This window comes from Panthera leo, chromosome B1 (assembly GCF_018350215.1).
Source record: "Panthera leo isolate Ple1 chromosome B1, P.leo_Ple1_pat1.1, whole genome shotgun sequence".
Taxonomy (NCBI): domain Eukaryota; kingdom Metazoa; phylum Chordata; class Mammalia; order Carnivora; family Felidae; genus Panthera; species Panthera leo.
Window position 1 is genome coordinate 117,823,522 of NC_056682.1, and position 19,565 is coordinate 117,843,086.

A 19,565-nucleotide genomic window follows, 5' to 3' on the forward strand; every position below is an offset into this window, starting at 1 on the left:
AGTTTAACTTTTTCTTTTCCAATATTTATGACTTTTATTTGTTTTTCTTGCATTTTTACATTGTTAGGACCTGCATGTTGAATTGGGAGTGGCAAAACAAAACTCTTGGTCTTTTCTTGATCTTGAGGGGAATGAGTTTTTGGATTACTTCTTTGATTCATGTTAATCATTACTATGTGGTTTAATTTCTAAATATTGGAGTTTTTTCGAATACCTTGTTGTTACTTGTTTCTAATTTAATTCTATTATGTATAAAGGACATATTTGTAGGATTTCAATGTGTTGAAATTTACCGATGTTTGTTCCATGACCCAGCACAGTGTCTACCAGCTAGAACATTCCATACTCATTTGAAAATATGTGGGGGGATGGGCTAAATCAGTGATGGGCATTAAGGAGGCACCTTTTTGGGATGATCACTGTGTGTTATAAGTAAGTGATGAATCACTGGGTTCTACTCCTGAAACCAATACTACACTCACTATATGTTAACTAACTTGAATTTAAATAAATAAGTTAAAAAACAACATATATATATATATATACATATATACGTATACATATATAAACAATATATATACATACATATGCATTCTGCAGCTATTGATTGTAATGTTTCAAATCATTGACATCAATTAAGTCAATGTTTTGGTGTCCAAAGTTTCAACATTGTTAACAATGCTGTTTAACTTGTTCTATCAGTTACAAAGCCAATAGTGTTAAATACTGCAACTATGTTTGAATATTTGTATATTTCTCCATTTAGTTCTGTCATTTTTTTTCTTTTTATGCATTTTAAAGCACTGTCACTTGTTTCGTACACAGAAATGTTATGTTCTTTCTTATGGATTGATTTTTAATGAGATGTTTTCTAGTCCCTTGGTAATAAAGATTATTTTACATTGTATTCATATAACAACTCTAGTTTTTCCTTTGCTTATTAACTGCATGGTATGTTTCCACCATTTTACTTCCAACCTATGTGTTTGTATTTAAGCTTCATTTCTTATGAAAAAAAGCATAGTTGGGTCTTGTAAAAATATTTATTCTGACAATTTTTGCCTTTCAGTTGTGGGCTGTAATCCATTTATATTTAATATAATTGTTCATCTGTTTGGATTCAAGTCTATTTTCTTGCTAATTCTTTCCTAGTTTTCCATTTGATTTTTTTTTTCAATTCCACACTTCCTGTCTTCTTTTCAGTTAATAAAATCTTTCCAGGTTTCCATTTTAATTTCTCTTTTCTCTTTTATTTTTGCATTATCATTTTACATTTACCCTAGAAATTAAAACACTAATTTATCACAGTATTCTGTGATATTCTTCAGAATATTTTATTATATTTTTATATACTATATGACAATATGAATTATGATTTCATTTATCCTTCATCCTTTGACTATCACATGTCTATGTATTTTACTAATATCAAAATGCAATATGGGGCTTCTGGGGCTCAGTTGGAAGAGCATGTGACTCTTGATCTCAGAGTCATGAGTTAAAGCCCCAGTTGGTATAGAGATTACTAAAAAAATTTAAAAACTTAAAAAAGAAATCATCAGTTTTAAAAAAAAATGCAATGCTATAAACATTAAACCATCAGTTGTCTTTGTACAGAATTAAACCTGAAAAGAGAATATTTTAGGGCAGCCTGGCTCACTCAGTTGGTGGAGCATGCTACTCTTGATCTCAGGGTTATAGTTTCGAGTTCCATGTTGGGTGTAGAGATTACTTAAAAATAAAATCTTAAAAAAAGATAATATTTTATATTCCCCAGATATTCACAATTCTCAGTGTTCTTTATTCCTTCCTGTAGATCCAAATTGCATCAAGTGTGGTTTCCTTTTAACCTGAATATTTTCCTTTATATTTGTAACAGTGCAGCTCTCCTAGAGACTGATGCTCTCGGCTTTTGTTGATGTGAAAATTTGACCTGATTTTTTAAAGAATATTTTGCTTGGGGCGCCTGGGTGGCTCAGTCGGTTGAGCGTCCGACTTCAGCTCAGGTCACGATCTCACGGTTCGTGAGTTCGAGCCCTGCGTCAGGCTCTGGGCTGATGGGTCAGAGCCTGGAGCCTGCTTCTGATTCTGTGTCTCCCTCTCTCTCTGCCCCTCCCCCATTCATGCTCTGTCTCTCTCTGTCTCAAAAATAAATAAACATTAAAAAAAAATTTAAAAAAAAGAATATTTTGCTTGATGTAAAATATGGTCTCAAAATTATTTTTAATTTCAGTACTCAAAAGTTCTTCTTTCATTGTCTTCCATTTTCTATTGTGTCTAGTCAAAAGTGTGCTATTATTTATATTACTGTTACTTTTTATGTAATATGTTTCTTTTTCCCATGACTACTTTTGTGGTTTTCCTCTTTATCTCCAGTATAATTTTCCTACATGTGGTTGGCCAGGTATTTATCTTGCTTAGGTTTTGCAGAGGTCCTTGGATCCACAAACTGATGTTTTCTTTTCTTTTTTTTTTTTTCCCAAAGATTTGAGAAACTCATAACCATTATTTTCTGCTCTGTTTTCTCAATTCCCTTTGGGATTTGAGTAACATGTATGTTAGACTGCTTGTCCCTGGAGTTCCTCAAGCTTTCTTAGTTGTTTTTTTAAATCTGTTTTTTCCCCCATATTGGTGACTTTCTACTCTTCTGTCTTTAAGCTCAGTAATTCTGCCTTCCTCAGGTTTCCATCTTCTGTTAAGTCTACCTAGTGCATATGTCACTTCAGATATTGTCCTTTTTGGTATAAGAATTTTCATTTGACTCTTTTTTATACTTTTTATTTATCTATGACAACTTCCTATAAGCTTTTGTACCTATCTACAATAATTACTTTAAAACTTTTTAATGACTAATCCAATCTTTGGGTTATCTCAGGGGCTACTCGTATTCTTGCACATTTGCATATTTAGTGAATTTTTAGTTTACTTTAGACATTATGATAATAAACTACAGTGAGTCTAGATCTGTGATTGGCACACATTTTCTTAAAAGCCCACTCACTAAATATTTTAAGTTGTTTCTAGGCAATCTCTGCCATAACTAGCTAACTCTGCTGTTGTGTTGGGAAAGAAGCAACAAAAAATATGTAAACAAATGGGCATGGCTGTGTTCCGACAAACATTATTTTAAACACCAGGTGGCATGCCTGTGGGGCATGACTTACTCAACCCTTCTCTAGAATATGCCTTTTTATTGAAATCGTGTTCAGTTTTATTATGGCAGGCAGTTAGATTACTGGAACATCTTTTTTGTTCTGTCAGTCTTGGCTTATTATTTATTTTGGTGGCTCTAAATCAGTTTGAAATTCATTCTAGGTATTTTTCTTATACCTAATGTATGGACTTCCCAGATCTCTACCGAACAGTCAAGGTGCTCAGCAAGGTCTCTTAGGCTGCTTATAACTCACGGTGTCATCATTCAGTGGTTAACCTAATACTGAGTGATTGTCAGTAAGTACTGCGGAGTCTTATTCTGTGCATACGTAAACCAGCCTTTAGACGAGGCCCATAGTTTGAACTCTCTCTGTTCTCTAACTGTATGCTGCTCCTTCTTATCTTGTACTCTGCTCTGAAAATTCCAGCCACTTCAGCTGCCTTGACTTCTCATCTCTGGATCTGCAGCTCAACAAAATTGTTACTCGGTTTGAGCTAAACAACTCTGTACAATGAAACGATAAAATCCCTTCAGACAGAAGCCAGGGTAATTGCAATAATTACCTCAAAGTTCACAGTCTCGTATTGCCTATTGTTTAATGCCTGCAAATAGTCTCTGTAGATATTTTTTTTCCCCAGTTTTATATGTTTTTCCTTTTGGTGAGAGAACAAATTTGGTACTAGTTATTCCATGAAGACTGAAAGTGGAAATTCATCAACGTTTCTGATTAGAAAACATAGACTTCTCCTGTGTTTATTTTTACTCTCACGTGACTGCCACACTTACAACAATTCTGACACCAGGTGTGTGTGTGTGTTTTTCCCACACCAACCAATTCTGCAATACCAGGTCAGTGTCCTACAATTTAACTCAATTCAGACACTACCTAGGACCAAGCCCTTAACCTATGGGATTTGACACTATACAGGTTAAAGGCTCAGCCCCATAAGACTGCCCCCTCCACCCCCCGCTTCAAATATCAACCACAAGTTTGGGTTGTTACCTGTACTTCTGACTGACTGGTCATAGATTGGAGGTTGTAAGAACTCCTTTTTTGAATTTGATTACCTCTCAGAGTGGTTCACAGAACTCAGGAAAAAATTGTTTACTATTTATCAGTTTGTTATAAAAGGATCTGATAAAGGATACAGTCGATCATCCACATGGCAGAGATGCATAGGGAAAGTTATGTGAGAAGGGGCAAAAAGTTTCCATGCCCTCACTGGGCATGCCACTCTCCTGGCATCTCCATATGTTTATCAAACCAGGAGCTCTCTGAACCCTATGCTTTTGGGATTTCTTTAATGCAGCCTTCATCATATAGGCATAATAGGTCATTAACTCCATTTCCAGCCCTTTTCCCCTCCCTGGAAAATAGGGGGCGAGGAGGGCTGAAAATTCTAAGCTTCTCATTATGGCTTGGTATTTCTGGTGATTAGCCTCCATCCAGAAACCCACCAAGAGTCAGTGCGTTAGAACAAAAGATACGGGCATCATCCAGCAAATTCCAAGGGATTTAGGAACTATGTCAGGAACCAGGGTCAAAGAACAAATATTAGAACAAAAATGTTCCTAATGCTTTCCTCACTTAGAAAATTATAACAATTTTAGGAGCTCTGTGCCAGAATCCAGGGGCAGAGACTAATATATGTATATATATTTTTTTGTATTATGTCACATACTTTTTAATTTTTAAGTAAGACTCTAGTCAGATATCCCAGGATTAGACTTAAGGAATGTTTAAACCATGTTTATGTCATTGGTTATTGGCCACTGAATAATATTTCACCATGACACTCAACATGTATTCAGGGTGCATTTACATTTGAAGTGTCATTACCTGAATGTATAACTGTTAAAAATGCAACTGTACCAAAATTTGTACAGGGAAAGTTTAAAAATTAAAGAGGCTTAATATTTTAGGAAAATCGTGTATTTGAATGAATATATTATGAACTATAGATACTCTTGACCTAATTCTCAGTAAAATTTCCTTCCATGATTCCATATTTCACTCCTCTTCAGTATTCCATATAGACTACAATTAGCACTGTGCTTATGACTCTTTATATCTGTTTCTAAATTGGTAAAGCCCTGGCACTGAAATCTATAGTGAAAATAATGCACTTAGGTTAATCATCATTGTCAAATTTTCCTAATTATAAGCATATAATTAAACATAGAAATTAGGAACATAGTTTGGTCACTTTAATTTACATATTAGTAATCTGTTCAATAACATAATTTCAATATACTTTCATAAAAGAGGTTGACAAGAGGTCAGAAGGCTGGTCTCTTATTTCCAGCTATCTTGTTCTGGTATCCACTCCGGCGTTAACAACTTTCCTTGGCCTAAGCAGCATGGAAGCTTTGTGTCAGAGTCCAAGCTTGCATGAAAGTTATGTGGGAGGCTTGTCCAAAATGCAGATTTCTGTGCCCACCCCAATTTTATGTGTACCATAGGTTGAGAATCTTCAAAAAAATATTCTCCAATATTACATCCATATGGAAAGTATATATTAAATCAACATGTAGGATGATAATCTCCTTTGCCAACAAAATAATTTCCATAGCCCCTTATGGTTGGTTATTAAAGAAAGTCTTCTTTTTGGAAAGTTAACAGATGTGACCAAAATGAGGATTTAACCTGCTATTAGGAAAACATAATCTTCAGAAACTAACTTTATATACCACATTATTTCATGGAAGGAGTTTGTACTCTACCGTTAACTTCTAAGTTTTTTAGCTTTAACAGACATGAAAAAATGTGTCCTAAATACAAATTAAATGTCAAACATTAAATGGTTGGAAAATGACTTCTAATACTCATATTTGCTTTTCTCTGTATTTACAAAGTACAAATATGAAGACTGACATCATTATCCATTCAATTTTTATTATTATAGATTATTAATTAGTTTGTTTATGATAAATATTTAATGATATTTTTGCCAGATTATATTTTATGAACACTTTCCTCTGATTGGAGTAAAAGTCCAAGATTTTTTTCTGGCTACTCTCCTATATTCATGTTGCCATAAGAGAACTTCTATTTCTAGAAGGAAACAGAATTGGAGCAACAATTATAATTCATTTTTTTTCTCACCCCTTACTCTTCAAAAGAAGGGAGAATTGAAACCCAGCCCCTAATTTGTTCCATATTTAAACCCTTCTGAAATTCTGCCACAGTGTCAGAGGCTTCTTAACCCAAACTGTAGTAAGAATATAATAAATGAATGCATTAGGCTCTATTGCTTATGAAGCATATACATGACTACAAATAAATTGCTTTTAAAATAAACCTTGTCAAATTATAGAAGTGTGGTGTAGGATCATACCCCTAAGAAAGAGGGAGGGTGGGATTGTGCTGGGAAGATTTTCTACAAGAAAAACCTCGTGTAATTAACATGACTCTGTCCCTTTAACTTTTAACATACTTCCCCAATTAAGCTTTCAAGGCCTTGAACTACAATATCTGGCCACAGCAGCCAGAAATTGATTTATTCCGGAAGATCACTGGAGCCTCTGACCTCTCTGTTGGAGAATTTTATTTAGCTTTTTGGATATTTGTTTCCTTTTTTGCCCTAGCAGGAGGGTGAAAAAGAAATGATGTAAATATTTGCATATGTTCTAACGGGAGCTTTTATTATTTCAATCTTCTTTTTTAGACACTAGATTATAATACTTAATCATTGTTCTATGAAGGGAGAACTATAGCTATTTTATGTTATAAGCATTTTCGAAAGCATAAATAATGCACAGAAAATTTAGAGTTAGCTTATCTTATAAATATTAGAATAACATGTGGTGAATGTTTTGCTTACATGTTAAGAAATTTTATTTCAATCCAAATCTTCATGAAAATTCCTATTATTATTATTGTCATTGTTGCATTTCTAAAATTAATGCACAGGGACTCACAAAATAATAGGAAAATAGATCATCAAATGAAATTCCATCTGTTTTGAGATGTGCTAAATAATCAAAGATCATCACCTTGGGTTCAGGACCTGTATGGCCCTTCCCACTGCCATGTTCTCTCCCCCCCCCCCTTTTTATAGAGTTTGCAAGGGTTCTATCACTCTCGCACATGTCTGCTTTCTTGGGGAGTTGAAGACTAGTCTACGCTGACTTGACTGTGCTGAAGAACATCTCCTTGCACACCGCTCCTCATATTTATATGTGAGAGTTGCCTTTGTGACGATTTCTTCCTCAGCTGTGTGTTGGCACGTAGAGGCCCCGTGGGACAATGAGCCATCTCCCCGGCTGCTTTTGCCAGCACTGCATTTTTGCTTCTGTCATTCCCCTGCCTTGGTCTTAGCGCTGGTAACAAACCACAGGTGTTACAAACTCTAAATTGGAATTGGATGTTGGATTCAAAAACTCATGATAATTACACAGCTGTTTTAAATTGTGGTTAAGTGGCCGAAAACTGCCAAGAAACCCCACCCACATTCATTACTGTCTAAACGAAAAGGACGTGTATACAGTGATTATGAGGTTTCATACGAATCCCCCAAGCCATAAAGCAGACTTTCCTAATTGTCAGCTGGACTGTGCAGTGCTTGTTTAAAATAATTAGAGCACGGCAGCAGATTCAGCAGCAAGCCTCATTTTTTTTTTTTTTTTAAACCTCAGTGCAGGTTTTTATATCAGATACTATCAGCTTCCTGTTCATTTTGACACTATCATTCTGCCAGTCTGGAAAATGGGGAAGAGGAAAGAAAAGAATCATCCTTAATGTACACAAATAATGCAGCCCCAAAGTCAGGAAGATCCGGCCCCATGTGTGAGATGGAAACAATTCAGCAGACAAATCTAAACTGGGGGTGGGGGGGGGGGGGGAATGTGATTTTCTCTCATTTTTTTTTTTCAAGAGGGAGAGCTGAAATCTTTCTTAATTACCGCTTATTCCAATGACAGAATTGTAATTTATCATTTAGTTGTAATTTGACATATGTTCACACCTTTGCCATTTCCAATTTCCTCCTTCATTCTAATTGTCTGCTTCACTCGCCTGTCATGCGCTCCTCTTGGGATTAATTCGAGCTGTCTGTCTGCACCAGGCTACCAGCACACTTGGGGCTGCCGAGAGCGTGACAGTGTCAATGTGCACACAGTTTATCTAAGGCATTACCCAGCCATCACACTCCCGAATCCTCGCCTCCCTCACTGTTTACTGTTTATTCCACTTTGCATTTGTGACTTTTCCATGTTGTATTAGACTCTAATTATGCTCTTGGCTGTCAGCTGTAAAGAGAGAAAACGTTACATTAATTACAGTGGAGGGGGAGGTGCTTAGGATTGGTAATAAATGGACCAGTAGATGTCTCTCTCTGTCTCTAAGATCCATGCATGATTTAAATACTCTTCTTGTTCCACTTTGGTTTGAATCCTTGATAGATGCCTATCCTCAGACATAAACATGCAAACGTTCAAGCTAATGTAGCTATTACACACAAAGCCATTTTTCCCCCTATCTCATCTGAGACTCGGTAAATTGGCATTAGTAGGAAAGCAACCTCAGCTTTTAAATAACTATCGGTTTTCAAAGGTCAATCGTTTAATCCGTGGATGGTGTCAAAACAAGCATAATGGTGAGTGGTGATGGAGGGGAGCACACTCTGTGAACACTGATATAGTTCAACTTTGTAGAGGTAGATGTTGCTTTGGTCCATTGGAAACTCTTAATTTCTCCTTTCTAAGGCCATCTCAGCTCATTAAATTCAGCAGTAATTTTACATTTGACATCACTTTTTTGCCTTCAGAAAAAAATTCTTCTTGTTGCTTCCAGCCTACCTAAACCATAATGATACAAGTTTTCTGTTCTGCTGAGTAGATTTGCACTGTAGCTAAAACTTCCTGGCAATACAAAGTGGAGGAAACATATCCTCCGCCCCCCCCCCCCCCCCCACCCATTAGTCCATTAGGATGGACAATAATTCCTCGAATTAGTTGCATCATCCCCGTTGGCCTGAAAGAGTAAATGTGACTGCCTTGAATATCTAATTATCTATGGAGATGGACTTATATGTTGTTTTCTCCTCTTAGAATGTCTTCAGTCATGCTTCAGGTAATTGTGGAGCTGAGGATATCCTGTAGCTTAGATTTTTCTTTCTTTTACAATCCCAGCAATTAAAGTTCTGCTAATGATGGTATTTTAGCTTCAGACACTTAGATTTAATTCTGTATACTATAAATACTGCATAACTCTATGGTCTTTATTTCACATATTCTCAGTTTGTGAAAGACCTGTATTCCTGAAAACACGTACATTAAATCATATTGCTAAGTTAGAGTTTTTATGAAAAGCTAATAAGGCACGAGTAAAGAAAGTAACAGTCTATAAAATATGACAACTGAAGACAAAAGTTGTGAAATATTGTTCAGACTTTTCAAAAAATAGTTTTAAATAAGAGACCATAATTTCTGGCATTTACCTAAACTATCTTAACCATGTATATTCTACACTAAAATGAGCATGTAAGAATGTGGTCGTCTCTTGTCTTTTTTTTCTTTTTTAAAGCTTTAAAGCTTTGATGTTTCCATTTCACTCTTCCATCTTCACTCTAGGGTGAATCGATTCTAAAATACTCAAGTCCAAATTGAGATTTTTAAATGTCATGCGAATAGAATATAGCCAATTATAATCAAAATTCCAGCAACCAGAATTTTCTAGCATTTAATGGTTTGGGCTAAATACATTTAAGGAGAAAAAGTTCAAGAACAACAGGATTGGTATGAGAGCATAAAGAAGGGCAGTAGGATACTGATGACTTGGAGGACAAGTGCAATATAAGGGCAACAGATCATCTCAGTAATTAACATGCAGTGTTAAACTGAACAATCGAATCATGTTCTATAATCTTTGACATCTACTTTGAAGGATTTATTTTAACACTGCGCATGCCTTCTTTATTTGCTAGGTATGCTTCATATTCATTTTATGAAAATAATGCAAGGCCTTGATTATTACACAGCTGCATTGCTGGAACACATTTTTAGCTGGATTCTCTTCAAGTTTGGAATCCTTCTAGTGCACGTTGTCTGTAATCTTGTAATGAATCTAACTCAAATATATAATTTTTTAATTTATAGTTCCCTGTTTTGACCCCTTCGCTGGCTTTGAAGGTCATCCATTATGCATAACTATTTCCCACTATTCCATCACAAGAATATGCCACACTTATTCTTGATAAATTGATTGGTTCACTCATTTATTCACATTTGTTCAACAGGTGATTCTATTGTGTATAAAGCAGGGAATAAGACAGAAACTGTTTCCACTTTGAGGCTACTATCTTAATCTTTGCGCTGATTCCCAAACAATGATTATTTCTACCTCTGTGCTCTTGCTCATTTTTCCCCCTTCCATATATTCCTAACAGCTCTGCAAATCTTGAAGGTACAGATCAATTTTAATCTTCCTAATGAAGTTTTCCTAACCCACACTGTGCCACAAAATTCAATTTTTAATTACACGTTATTTTATATATTTTTAACTGTTTCTTTTTTTTTTCAACCTCACTGAGTCAATGCCCATTTATTCTTTATCCTCCAATGGCTAAAGTGTGTTTCTCAAGTAAGACTGTGCATCCCAATCATTTGTAAAGCTCTTTAATAATCCATATTTTTCAAATTGCTGTACCTTAGAGGTTAGGACCCTCAGTGCATTTTTTAAAAAACTATCCCTGAAGAATCTGATCTACCCTCCTGGTTAAGATTCTCTGCTCCAACCAAGGTTGAGCACAAAACACATTGATTAACAGATAAACTGATTCATTCGGGCACTAACTATATTACATTGCCTGCCTTACAGGGCCCTAAGCAAGTTAAATCGTCTTGCTTGTGCCTCTGTTTACACATTTACTACATAAACATTGGTAAAGGACATTGGATATTTGTAGGAAAGATAATAGCATTCGTGCAATGTCCTATTTTATTTCCTTTTATTTATTTAAATTTTTATTTAATTTTTTGGATAAAATTTATCATAGGTGATTTTAAAATTATATTAAATGATGAGATGAAAATTACAAAGAAATTTATTATCTCTCTTTTTTTTACTATATAAGAAGGAAATTTTCATGGCAATAAGATTTTGCAATTAAAAAGTAAAACAAGAGAAATAACATAGCTAAGAAATAAGTATCTTGGTTATAAAAATGTCTCGATGGGGCATCTGGGTAGCTCAGTAGGTTGAGCTCTCGACTTTGGCTGAGGTCCTGATCTCTCAGTTCATGGGTGCCAGCCCCGCGTAGGGCTCTGTGCTTACAGCTCAGAGCCTGAAGCCTGGTTCAGATTCTGTGTCTCCCTCTCTCTGCCCCTCCCCTGCTCGCGCTCCGTCTCTCCTTTTCAAAAATAAATAAACGTTAAAAAAAAATTAAAAATGTGTCGTTAGATAAAAAATATATCAAGGTACTTTATGGAAAGCATGAGACATAGAAAAGAGTTATTTCTTTTTTTTTAATGAAAGTACTCACCTTTAACATTTTTAAATGTTTATTATTTTTGAGAGAGAGAGAGAGAGAGAGAAAGAGAGAGAGAGCAGGGGAGGGGCAGAGAGAGAGGGAGTCACAGAATCCAAACCAGGCTCCAGGCTCTGAGCTGTCAGCACAGAGCCTGACAGGGGGGCTTGAATTCTGGAACCACAAGATCAGGACCTGAGCCAAAGTCGGAGGTGCCCTGAAAAGAGTTATTTCTTACTGTCTTGTGGTTGAAAGACTTCCTAGCATAAAACGTGGGCTTATTCTGATAAACTATGGGGGAGGCAATGTGGTTTGTCTTGCAAAGTGAAGTTACAGGCATTTGAAATTATGACTAAGTGGCCAAATACACAATTCAGTAACCCATTAAAAAGATATATGGTCATGGTGCCTGCTGATTTGAATGGGCGTGACTGTGGGAAGAGAACTTTAATGCATATCAATCTAAAAGATTATAATAGGAGAGGATCAGGAGACTTTACACGAAAACTGCAAACCTAAACATAAATAAGATTCCAAGATCCTGCTGGTATGAAAAAACAAAAAAAGAAATAACCTAAAATGTATGTTCTCTTTCGCTAATTTCAGTATTTTTAGGACATAGGGAAGAATATGTTGTTGTGAATATCCTTTCCCCTGTGTTTAATGGGAAAAAAAGGAATTATATGAACATACAAAGAGAAAAAAAACTATTTTGGTTATATCGTGTGAGCTTGTTGCAGATCACTGTCCTAGAAAAGATATGTACAATATAATATATAATATAATATAGGGAGGATATATAAAATTTGAGCAAAATTTAAAATACAAAATCCCTTGGGCACCTGGGTGTCTCAGTCGGTTAAACAACTGACTTTGACTCAGGTCATGATCTCACAGTCTGTGAGTTCGAGCCCCACATCAGGCTCTGTGCTGACAGCTTAGAGGCTGGAGCCTGCTTCAGATTCTGTCTCCCTCTCTCTCTGCCCCTCCCCTGCTCACGCTCTGTCTCTCTCTCTTTCTCAAAAATAAATGAACATTTTAATAAAATAAAATAAAATAAAAAATCTCTTTGAAGCCATCAATAGCCAGAAATTGAGAGATAATGATTCTAAAGAGAAGGAAAATTAACAGAAGTAGCTCTTATGATTTTAGATTAATGACCAAAACAAACAAACAAACAAACAAAAAACAGAAACTAATTTTCAGTGTCGAATACTACCCCTCTCCTTCATTTCCAATAATGTGCACTCAAAATGAAAGAAAGTTATTTGGGCAAAAAAATATGTTTCCAATATGGAAGTTTGTAATTTTATAAATGAATGTAGAGAAGAGATATGGAATGAGAAATGTGATTAAATCTGAATTGTGGATGCATAAACATAATGATTATGTCTTATGGAGAAAAATATATAGAATTAATATATGACAAGAAGCAACACAAGAAGCAAAAAGTGATAAAGGGAGTTCTAAGAATGTCTGAGAAGTAACAAAGAGCAAATTTACATAAGATCATAATAAATCTAAAGAATGCATATTATGATTTCCAGCAGTCTTTTAAAGAATAGTAAAAGGATGTACAGTGTAAAAACTGAATGATGAAAAAAATCCTTAATCAATTAAAGGAAAAAAAAGAGAAAAATGTATCAGAAGGAGAACAAAGAAGAAAGAAATTGGATGTTAGATTTTATCAGATAAAACAGGGTTTGAAAATTACACTCCATAGGCTGAAATAGACTTGCTACTGATTTTTTATAAAGTTTTATTGGAATACAGCCACATTCATTCATTTACGAATTATCTATGTCTGCTTTTGCATGGCAATAGCAGTGTTGAGGAATTGCGATACACACTAGATGTAACCCACAGAGTCTAAAATATTTACACTCTGACCTTGTATAGAAAGGTTTCCCAACCCCCATTCTAAAAGGCAGAAATAATCAAACTAGATTTAGGAACATGGAGGGGGTGACCTTAATGCACTTAAAAGTGCTATAAATAAATATATAAATAAAATATAAATGTCAATATAAATATAAATGTAAATGGATTGTATATCTTATAAATATAAATATACAGAAAAAACTGAAAGTAAAAAGTTGTAAAAAAGACCTACCATGCAAATACTAACTAGAAGAAAGCAGGTGGAGCTCTACAAATACCAGACAAAATAGATAATAAAGTAAGAAGTATGATTTGAGATAAAAAGGGATATTCCATAATAATAAAGGAAAAACTTGAAGAGGAAATAATAAGTATAAATTTTATGAAACATACAGTATAGTTTAATATGTGTAAAGTCCAAACTGATAAAGTTAAAAAAGCTTTATAAATATTCATTTTAATGCCTCTATCATTAACTGACAGAACAAATATTTCCATCAGTAAATAAGAAACAAAGAATTGAACCATGCAATTACAAACAACCTAATTAATATTTGCTATTTGTCTATCATCTATTTATCTAATCTATATTTCTATCTAATTCACTCACAACCATATAATATACATTGTTTTCAAATGTGTATGGGATACTGTTCAAAATTTACAATATATTGCACAATAAAGCAAGTCATAACAAATATCAAAGAATGGAAATTGTATAGAATGTGTTCTTTCTATAGTAAAATTAATCCAAAAATCAATAACAAAGTTAATCAGAGTATTGCCAAAAGTTTTAAAATTATGCAAAAAACTTGCTCATAGCTTATGGATCAAAGAAGAAATCAAAATGTAGATTAGAAACACTTCGATCTGATTGATAATGAAACTGATTTACAAAAACGAGTAGGATGCAGCTAAAGACATATTCAGTTGCAACACATTGCACATATTTTGCTATAATAACAAAATGATTATCTTAGAAAAAGTAACATCGATATTATAAAATCATTCATGTCAAGAAGAAAGCAGCAGATTAAACACAAAAGTAATAGAAAGAAGGAAATGACAATAATAGTGAAAATTAATAATACAGAAAGAAACGATACAGAGAAGATGAAGAACATCTAAATTGGTTCTATGAAAATATCAATAAAACTGATAGTAAACTTTTTAACCTGACCAAGAAGGTGTGGAAGCGAGAATAAATTATTAGCCTGTCAGAAATGAAAAAACGGAAACCACTAACAATAGACAAAGTCTCCCCAGTAAAGAAACCATGAAAATATACCAAAACACAACTGAAAACGTGAAAGCAATGATCCGAAATTAGTCAAATTTCCAAATAAGAACTGTCTGCTTAGAAAAGCAGACTGTGTTTGGTTCAATAGTAAATTCTGCAAATCATTTAGAAGTAATATAATTGTGTGTGAACTATTCCAGAGAAAAGCAAAGAGGGAGCAATTTCCAATTGGTTTTACAAGGTCAATAATTTTTTACAAGAATGGGAAAAGATACACCAATGTCTCTTAAGTCCTTAAAAAAACAAAGTAAATCAAATCCAGTGACCTATAGAACACAAAATACATTATAACTTTGGGGTAATTCTAAGAATGCTGAAGTGGGTAGGTAGGTCATGCATCACAATAACAATAAAGAATAATAATTATGTGGTTATCTCAAAAGATCAGAAAAAGACAATGGTCCCCAAAACTATTAGTAAAGCAAGAATAGAAAAAAATTTCCTTTCCATAAATGGTACCTGCAAAGAATACTTATGGTAAGATTTCCATCTAAAACCAAGAATAGGATAAATATATCCTCTATCACTGCCTCTATTCAAATATGTACTTAAGATTGTAGACAGTGCAATGTAACATGAAAAACAATGACATGTGAATTCAAAAGGAAAAAACAAAAATGTCTTTTCCAGGTTTAATTGTATGCATGTAGCAAATCCCAAGGAATATATGGAGGGATTATTGCGATTAATATCTAAATGTAAAATGGTCTTTGGATACAAAGTCAATAAACAAAATCAATCACATTTCTATATATCAACCATTAACACTTATAAAGTGAAATTAAAAAATGGTTATTATTTGCAATGGCACCAAAAACCATTGGATACCTATTAATAAATCTCATAAAGTTGTACAGAAGTTTTACTCATAAAAGTACAAAATATTTGTGTGAGATTAAAGAAAGCCTTAATATGAGGAAGGGTATATTATTGTTCATGAATGAAAATGTCAGTTTTCTCAAAACTGATCCATAGATTCATTGCAATAGCAGTGGAAATTTCATAAGGTGTAATTTATAGAAATTGAAAAAATTCTAAAATTTATTTGGAAGTACAAACAGGCAACAATAGCCAACACAAGCTGCCAGCAGAACAAAGTTTGAAGACTTGGTGGACTAGATTGTAAGAATTGTTATTAAGCCACAGTGACTAAGACAATGTGGGGGTATGGCTTGAAATATAGGTAGATAGGCCATTGACATAGACTTGGGTGTCCAAAAATAACCCAAAACATATTAAGCCACTTTCTCACAAAAAGAGGATGCTTTAAGAGCAGTGGGGAAAAGATGGTCCATTCAATAAATGATGCTGATTCATTGGGACATCCCTTTGAGAGACTAAATTTTAACTTTCTCTCATACCCAGAACAAAAACCAATTCCACGTAGATTATATTATTTATTATTGAGTTTTATTTTTCTATAAAAGATAAAGCATAAAGCTGCCAGCAAATAACATATGGAACATATTTATGACTTTGGTGTGTGTAAATATTTGTTAAATAGGAAACAATTATTCCTAACAATAAAGGAAAATATTGATAATTTAGATCTATTAAAATTAAGGTGTTCTCTTTATTAAAGTTACTATTAAGACAGTGAAAAATAAGCCAAAGTGCAGAAGGACATATTTGCAACATATTTAACTGACAAATTATGTATATGCAGCATATATAAAGAACTTCTAAAAACAAATAAGAAAACAATCCCCAGATAACCAAATAGAAAAATTGACCATGGGGCGCTTGGGTGGCTCAGTCAGTTGAGCATCTGACTTCAGCTCAGGTCATGATCTCACGGTCTGTGGGTTTGAGTCCCGTGTCCGGCTCTGTGCTGACAGCTCAGAGCCTGGAACCTGCTTCGGATTCTGTGTGTGTGTCTCTCTCTGCCCCTCCCCTGCTCATGCTCTCTCTTTCTCTCTCTCTCAGAAATAAACATTAAAAAAAATTGCCAAAAAACAAAACAAAACAAACAACCAGACATTAAAAAGTATTCAGGAAAATGCAATTAAAATCACAGTTAGAGGGGCGCCTGGGTGGCGCAGTCGGTTAAGCGTCCGACTCCAGCCAGGTCACGATCTCGCGGTCCGTGAGTTCGAGCCCCGCGTCAGGCTCTGGGCTGATGGCTCGGAGCCTGGAGCCTGTTTCCGATTCTGTGTCTCCCTCTCTCTCTGTCCCTCCCCCGTTCATGCTCTGTCTCTCTCTGTCCCAAAAATAAATAAAAAACGTTGAAAAAAAATTTTTTTTAAATAAAAAAAAAAAATAAAAAAAAATCACAGTTAGATACTATTGAACATGTGGCAGAATGGCTAACATGAATTAGACTAGCAACACCGTATTTGGCAAAGATGTAGTACAATTGGGACTTGCATACACTGTTTGGGGGGTTTAAGTTTGTAGCAGCACTCTAGAAAACTATGGGGTGGTATCTACAAACCTGAATACTCACATACACTATGACCCAGCAGTTCCCACCCCTGGATATATACCTATCAGAAATGTGCATGTCTGTGTCCCAAAGTATATACACAAAAATGCGCACAAGTTGCATTATGTTTAAAAGTCAAACAGTAGGAAAGAAATGAATGACCATGAAAAATAAAGTGGGTACATAAATTGTGCAATTTCCACGCAATAGACTCCTGTACAGCTATGAAAATCAATGAACTATTACTATGCCAATTTTATAGATAAATCTCAGGCTATTATGTGAATGAAGAAAAGCCAGGCACAAAATAATATGTATTTATAATTCTATTATATAAATTTTCAAAACAGGCAACACTACGTTAAAAACTAATTAATGTTGTTAGACACTAGAATAATGGCTGCCTTTGGATGCGCTGTGTGATTGGGACTGGAAATGACACATTGCAGTTTTCTGAGATCTTTGCAGTATTTTATTTCTTGACCTAGCAGTTTTTGCTGGTTTATCCACTTGGTGAAGATTCACCAGTCTGTGAATTCATGATCTTTATCTCCCTTAGACTGATTTCAGTAACATCCCCATTCATATGCTGAAGCCCTAATGCCTGATATAATGGTATTTGGATGTAATTAATCCCCATGAGACTGGGGCCCTAGTCCAATGGGTTTAGTGCCCTTATAAAAGAAGAAACACCAGAGAGCTTGCTCTCTCTCTCTCTTTCTCTCTCTCTGCTTGTGTACAGAGGACTGGTCATGTGAGGACACAGTGAGAAGGTGACCGTCTGCAAGCCACGAAGAAAGCTCTCACCAAGAATCGAATTGGTCGGCATCTTGACCTTGGGCTTTTCAGCCTTATATCCAGAAGTGTGAGAAATAAATTTCTATTGTTTCAGCCACCCACTCTCTGGTCTTTTATTATGGCAGCCTGATCAGACTAAGACAGCCCGGAAGCTCCAGGAGGATAAATACCATTTTTTTAAAAAAATCTTGTGTCTCCTGCCTGTATCATTGTGCTTGTCTAAAAGTAGGTTTGCAAGAGATATTTAAATACTTTTTTTTTCCTTTCAACACGCCCTTTCAATGAAAGTAAAATCTCACATCCTTTCTTTAGTTTGACTTAAAAAAATGAAACATCACTTCATCTACCATACATAAAAATTGCAAGTAATATTGAATATACTTTTCAAATACACTCCTTACAATTTTGCTATATTCCCTTACTGTTACTCCTACCCTCCTCTCTTTTGGACTTTTGTACCACTGGTTTACAGTTCTTCATAGAATGATTCACCCCACCTTCCAAATCAGTATTGCAATTTGAATACATCTGTATGTTCTTAGTGTTGTATAATACACATTCATCTGTGGATGAAAAGGTATTATCTGGGATCCATTATGTAATACAGGCAGTATACAAAGATATTCATGTATATGATCACAGGTCATTGAAAAATTCAATCCCACATTTTCTGAGGCATTCTATAATCTATAATCTATAATAATCTGTATGCTCTTAGTTTTCACCCAATGGTGTATATGATGTATCATAAATCATTTTAATATATGTCTTTTACTCATTGACTTTTTTCTTTTTTATGTTTTTCACTCCCTTTGAAGTCTTTCTCGATCACTTGTTTTTCGCCGTTTTTGAACAGTGATGCTCAAAAGTATATAGTCAGGTTTGGACTATATTCATTTTAATTCTTTTATTTAATTCATTTAAATTTTTTCAAATACCACTCCTCCACCCTGAAACAAAAGGGGGAAAAAAAGGAAAAATACGCAAAACAAGACACCAGTTCTGTATGTATGGACATGTGTCTTGACATATAAAGACTTCAAAGAATAATACTACAGTGTTTTGCATTTAGGTAGTGCTCAGCTTTCCAAAGAGCTTCACATACTTCAAATTTCTGATGCACCATATAAAAACATAAAACTTTTCTATTACTTATTCTTTGAAATACCCACATTTCATTCTGTTTTAACATTATCAGAGCTACCTCTGCATCTTGGTCAAGTTTCTGCTATTTTTCCTTTCAAACATTACATTGCAAAACCACAGCGTGAGGGAGTATTTGTAAACAAAGTGTGCCCTTTTCCTGAGTTACTTCATATTTAACCGAGTGTCTCGGTTACCTTTTTTGTTCTTTCTGGCATTTTTTTTTCATAATACTGTTAATTCTATTTTTAAAATAATCACAGTATGTTTATTCTAAAGAAACTTACTTGATTACTGCCTTATTGATCGCAGCCAACTTTTTATCCTCTGTTGTTAAGAAGCTTAAAATCTTTTCCCTGTATTCAACCATCTTATGCTGTAGATTTTCAATATTCT